We start from the raw sequence: 7,127 nt of genomic DNA, 5'->3' as shown, positions 1-7,127 counted from the left end.
GTAACCAGAAGGGCGGTTCATAGATAGGCTAAGTAGAGGGCCCAAGCCCAGAGGCGTCTTAGAGCCCACGGTTATAAACCGCCATGTATTTATAGACTTGTGTTGTAAGGCATATGAGATAAGTCACCGAGCCGGACACGTTGTATGAGCCGGCCGGGACTCTGTAGACCGCAGGGCGTCAACCCGTGTATATAAGGGGATGACCCGGCGGCGGCTTAGGGCAAGAAACAACAACTCGAGAGCCAGGCAAAGCGTATTCGCTCCCTGGTCATCGCAACCCCTAGCAATACCACCTCAAACTGGATTAGGCCTTTACCTTCACCGCAAGGGGCCGAACCAGTATAAAAACTCCCCTTATCCTTTGTCCTGTTTAACCCTTTAAGCTAACCTCGTCGCAATGGCTCCACAACTAAGTCCTTCCACGACAAAAGTCGACCCCTAAAAATGAATGTCTTCAGCTGAAGACTTTGGTTTCCTTGAAGACTTTGAAAGTGAATAAATTGGTGTGACCGTGAAGACTTGATATTCATGCGAGGATTATGAAGCGTGAAGACTTCTGTTTTCATAGTTTCATTTTCTCTTTCTTGAGTCATAGGAAACACCGTACTGTTAAAGGGGGTCGAGGTAAAACTAAGGAAAAGTTTCCAAGTGATGCTGATATCAAAATCCTACACCTACCCAATCCTTTTGAGTGAAGCCATTGGAAATCTCATACAGTTCAGTCAATTATTTCAGTGACAGAGACGAAGTTCTTCCGGTCTCTGAGGAATTTGTTCTGACTGAGGAGTTAGGAATTCGCCAGTGTGGATTGCCTACAAGTGAGGAACATGATAGCCCTGAGGAATTTGATACTCAAATATCTGAACGCTGTTGTGCTATGCGCCAGCTGTCCCCAAATATCTTCCCACCTAACGCTCATATCATTGAAGGGCATTTATGTCTTATCATGGTGGGCTGCTCCCTAGGCTATAAATAGCCGCCCCCTACAACCACTAGTTGGTTGGCTGCTCCGAGATAAACTGACACTTGTCATTGAGAGCATCCCATCCTCCGAGGACTTTGAGCGAAAATCATCAAGTGAGGAAAATCCAAACCCAAACACCTACAAACCCAAAGTGATTGAGCATCAGTGAAGAGATTGTTCCTGTGTGGAACCGACGACGCTTGTTACCTTTGAGGACTGTGTATCCTCCAGACGGTTAGGCGTCATGGTCTAAAGCATCCAAGAGGAAATTGTGGATCGCCGAGTGACCGAGTCTATGAAGGTTTGGAAGTCACCTGAAGACTTACCACGAGTGATTGGGTGAGGTCTGTGTGATCTTAGCTCAACGATAATACGGTGAGGACTATGTGTCTGGGACTGTGTGTCCTCACGTTTAAATACCTAGCCGCTCCAACCAGACGTGCAACTGTCACAGCAGTTGGAACTGGTCTACCAAATCATCGTCTTCACCAAGCTACTGGTTCTATTTTCTCAATCCTTTCATTTCCTCATTCATGTGTTGATGAACTTGATCGTTACTATTTGAAGAATTTGACTGAAGACTTTCTTAATTTCCTCAATCCATATTCTTCAGTCACTTTGTCTTCAGCCTGCTTATCCTGGTTATACGTTTCCTGTACTCTGTGCTTGTTTTCATTTCATCAAGATGATCCTGTTCCTACTCTGTTACGCTAGCATCTGAGTACATATTCCGCTGCGTGTTGTTCGTAACTCAGGAAATTCCTCACCTTGAATTTCCTCAGTGACTAATTTGTAAAAATCGCCTATTCACCCCCTCTAGTCGATATAACGCAATTTCAATTTTTAATACTTTCAACATTTGTAATACTTGGTCAACATTTTAAAATACTTGTTCAAAACTTTTCAAATTATCGCTCAATATTTTTTAGTACTTATTCCACATCGTATCAAATGTGTTTTGAAAGAAAAATTGTAATACACACACACACACACAAACATCCTAACCAAAAGTTGCATGACCCAATACTAACACCAAAAGTAATCTCACAGAAAACAGAAGAAAAAAATAACAAAAAACAGGTTGTGAACTAGCTAAAGTATGTGTCTGGGACCAAGAACACGGACATGAGAGGACAAAAGTATTAAGAGCATGAACTAGCTAAATCACTCCTGCTGCTCTCTCTCTCAGGTAAAATAGCATAGAACATGTATAGCTCTCCTGATTCATCATACTGGAGCATGCAGATGAACCTGTCTCCTAATCGTGGGCTGCGCTTCTCATTGCTGCCCCTTAGTACTTCTCTGGGATCGTTAACAATTTTGCTCCAATCTTTCACTATTAAGCATTCATCGCTTTTAGAAATCCTGAATGCACTCATGTGCAATGTAGGATATCTTGGTCGTAAGCTAATCATTGACATGTGACCTTTAGTCTCGATCCACTGAGGCACAACTGTCATCGGGAGTCCCTGTTGAAGAACATCGTATAGTAATTAATATACTTAGCAATGAAAGTTTAGCAAAAAAATTAATGTATGCAAAAGATGCACTGAGGACAAATAGTAAAAATCTTACCTTCTTTCGTAAATAGATGTGACCGTAGTTCAATACAATCATTATTGGTCGCACGTTTTGAGTACTAACATTTCTAAGTGCAGGAAGAAAATTTGTCTTAACAGTATGAAGATCCTCAAGCCATGAAACATAATGACTTATCTCCTCGCAGTTTAGTTCAGCTCCGGGACAGTAGTAGGTCCTGTCTACCAAGCGCCAGACATGTTTGCTTGAATGGAAATAAGCTGTCAATAGAAATTAGTTGTCAACTATTTTTGAATAAACAATATCAAAGACATAAATATGGTTGAGAAACTCACATAATGATAGAACCGGAGGCGTCTGCACATCGACCCAGATGTCTCTATTACCTTCAATATCATCTTTCGGACGAATATCAAAGGTGATAACCATATCAGGCTCAAATGGATAAGCCTTGCATAGTGCTTGCCAAGTTTTGCATTCAAAATAGGTGTACGTGTCTGCATTGTATAATTTGACGTTGAAAGTATAACCATGCTCGGTCTTCAGGTAAACTCTCTTTACCTCCATAGTTTCCATAGCACTGAAACCTACCTTATCCAAGACAAAAATTCTTGCATGGCAGGGAATGCGCTAGTAGAATAGTGAAAATTTAAAATTATAAGTTGAAGCAAATGAAGCATATATAAGTCATGCTTAATTACGAAAAAAGACTTGTCGTTGTGATTTACTGTATCCACTTCGAAGGTCTCATCCAGCTTGATGCTGAAGCGCCTATCATCAACAAGGAAATTTCTGTCGCACAGGCCGCGCTGGTCTTCACAGTATTCGCACTTAATGAAATCTTTTTCGTCGTCAGACGACATTTCCTATGTTCATATAGGTGAAACATTAAACACTTACTAGTTCTATTAATTCAACTAATTCAACTACTTCTGTTAGTTCAACTAGTTCTATTAATTCAACAAATTCAACTAAGCATTTAATAAAAATAAACTTGTTCTATTAATATTCTTACTAAAATAAAGTAGCTAGTTCTATATAGTAATATTTTAATTAGATCATCAAATCTCAGATATCTAAATTTTCTTACTAAAAATAAACTAGTTCTATTAATTCAACTAATTCAACTAAGAATTTATGAAAAATAAACTAGTTCTATTAATTCAACTAGTTCAAATAATCTCATATACCTAAATTTTCTTACTAAAAATAAACTTGTTCTATTAATTTTCATACTAAAAATAAACTAGTTATATTAATTCAACTAGTTCAAATCTCATATATATACCTAATTAATATCTAGCTAATTCATCTAAAATTGACATTAATATTTAACATCTTTTCCATATAATTCATCTAACATTAACATTATAACATTCTTATCTACGTAATTCATCTAACATTAATCTAAACAACAGAAAACAGAAAATAAGTAAAAAAAATATGTGTGTGTATGTGTATGTGTATGTGCGTGTGTGTATGTGTGTGTGTACGAGCGGGGGGCGGCGGCGCGAGACGGCGATGCGACGGGGACGGCGCGACGACGGGCGGCGGGCCGGGGGCGACGGCGCGATCGAGATGGCGACGTAGTATGGGGCGGCGGCGACGGGTGACGGCGTACGACGGGCGGCGGGGGCGACGGCGACGATGGGCAGCGGGGGCGACGGCACAAGGCGGGGGCGGCGGGGCCTGCGAGGGTGGCGCGATGGGCGACGGCGCGGTGGCGGCGGCGATGTCGCGCGAAGAAGTTGGAGAAGAAGTGGTCGATGAAACTGATTTTTTCGTAAGTGCCATATATATAGGAGGGGCCTTTAGTACCGGTTGGAGCCACCAACCGGTACTAAAGGCCAATTTTCGTCAGGTCAAGCGGCGGGAAACGGCCCCTTTAGTACCGGTTCGTGGCTTGAACCGGTACTAAAGGCCCACGCATTAGTACCGGTTGGATCCACCAACCGGTACTAATGGTTGTGCGCTGCCACCAGCGGTGCACAATGTTTAGTCCCACCTCGCCGAGCAAAGGGCAGCCGCACTGGTTTATAAACCCAGCCGCGACTGCTCCTTCAAACTTGTCTATATAGCAGGCTTCTGGGCCTAACTTCGGCGCGCTGCCCTGTGAGCCTACTGGCCCTTCTGGGCCTGTATTTGCAAACCCTAGGTCTGGCAGGCCCACTTGGCAGCGCCCCAACAATTTTTTATATAATTTTCTTCTACTTATTTCTGAGTAGTTTTTTTTCGCTGTATTTAGTTTCTTTGTGAATATAACAATTTTTTATATAGTTTTTTTTCTTTTCTGCATTATTTATTTTTTGCTATTTATTTTTGAGTAATTTTTTATATAGTTTTTGTCTTTTCTATTTTATTTATTTTCTGTTTTATTATGATGCATACTGAACGCAAAAATAGGCTGAAGTTCAAATAAGTTTAAAAAACATTAAAGTGCCCGTGTAACAGATGAGTTCTCGTCCGAAACCCTGATACTTCGAAAAAGATTGTCCAGTTTGTACACGAGGTGCGTCCAGTTTTCGCCGTGACCCTCTCTACTCTTTTGCACATGCTATGCGGGTGAAATGATGATACCATGCCAAGTTCCAACATTTTCAGAGTTCATTTTGTAGTGATTTTCAATTTCACCGTCATTTAGCTCTCTAAACAAATCGGTAAATGACTGAAAAACAACAAATGATGTCAGAACGTGTTGGAAATTGATGACGTCGCTTTGAATGATGCATACTGAACGCAAAAATAGGCTGGAGTTCAAATAAGTTTAAAAAACATTGAAGTGCCCGTGTAACAGATGAGTTCTCGTCCGAAACCCTGATACTCCGAAAGAGATTGTCCGGTTTGTACACGAGGTGCGTCCAGTTTTCGCCGTGACCCTCTCTACTCTTTTGCACATGCTATGCGGGTGAAATGATGATACCATGCCAAGTTCCAACATTTTCAGAGTTCATTTTGTAGTGATTTTCAATTTCACCGTCATTTAGCTATCTAAACAAATCAGTAAATGACTGAAAAACAGCAAATGATGTCACAACGTGTTGGAAATTGATGACGTCGCTTTGAATGATGCATACTGAACGCAAAAATAGGCTGGAGTTCAAATAAGTTTAAAAAACATTGAAGTGCCCGTGTAACAGATGAGTTCTCGTCCGAAACCCTGATACTCCGAAAGAGATTGTCCAGTTTATACACGAGGTGCGTCCAGTTTTCGTCGTGACCCTCTCTACTCTTTTGCACATGCTATGCGGGTGAAATGATGATATCATGCCAAGTTCCAACATTTTCAGAGTTCATTTTGTAGTGATTTTCACTTTCACCGTCATTTAGCTCTCTAAACCAATCGGTAAATGACTGAAAAATAGCAAATGATGTCAGAACGTGTTGGAAATTGATGACGTCGCTTTGAATGATGCATACTGAACGCAAAAATAGGCTGGAGTTCAAATAATTTTAAAAAACATTGATTATCATAAAAAATACATTGATTATCAATGATCTTTTTGTGTACAATCTGAATTGTCAATATGAGTCCTCAACGGTTTAGAAACCGGTGAAGACTCATATTGCGACCACAAATTGTACACATAGAGTTCAATGAAGACCAAGTGCTTGTGCTAGTTTGAGAAGTAACATATTTAAGGTGGTAAAAATCTTGCTAGGGGAGCAAGGTGGGACTAAAAACAGCCTGCCACAACCTCTTTACTACCGGTTCGTGCCACGAACCGGTACTAAAGGTGCTGGCCGGACCCCATTCTCTTTAGTACCGGTTCGTGGCATGAACGGGTACTAAAGGTTCGCCCCGAACCGGTACTAAAGATCTCCCGCCTAGCCGTTTGAACCGGCACTAATGGACACATTAGTGCCGGCTCAAATGCAAACCGGCACTAATGTGTCTCACATTTGACCTTTTTTCTACTAGTGGTGGCTGTCAAAATAAACTGCCCCCTAGCTACACAACTTATTATTCTTGCAGCCCAACATAACCTTTTTTTTTAGTTAGAACCTTACTAATTAACCCTTAATCAGCCAGCTCAGAAATAAAATTTTAGGTTGAACTGCCTGGGTAGGAGCCATCTTATTTTGGCAGCCACCTATAAACCCCCAAAAAACTGGCTAGCCTCTGTAGAACTTAGTCAGTTTATATGAGCAATCCAATGAACGTGGCAGTAATGTGGATGGTCTTTGTCTTCCAAATCGGCTGTGGCCTTATTTTATCCAATAAACAATGTTTTCGAGTTCGTGGCCTAAATTGTGCAATCATTTCTTACTCATTGATTTCTGAGATAGAGCCAATGACCTGGCAACCAGACATTTTATTGTCCTTTTTTGGAGGGAAAACTTCGGTTCTATTCATATACAATTAAGGCAGTACAACGAAACAATAAAAATTACATCTAAATCTGTAGACCATCTAGTGACGAGTACAAGCACTGAAGCGAGATGAAGGCACGCCGCAATGATCGCCCCTCCCTCCCTGAGCCGAGCAAAACTTGTTGTAGTAGACAGTTGGGAAGGCGTCGTGCTAAGGCCCCATAAAACCAGCGCACCAGAATAGCAACCTCCGCCATTGAAGAGTTACGTAGATTGGAAGGAATCCAACTTGAAGACGCACGAACTAGACGGA

Source organism: Triticum aestivum, chromosome 5D (assembly GCF_018294505.1).
Source record: "Triticum aestivum cultivar Chinese Spring chromosome 5D, IWGSC CS RefSeq v2.1, whole genome shotgun sequence".
NCBI lineage: Eukaryota > Viridiplantae > Streptophyta > Magnoliopsida > Poales > Poaceae > Triticum > Triticum aestivum.
The sequence above is the reverse complement of the archived record's forward strand: the minus strand, read 5'-3'. Positions refer to the sequence as shown.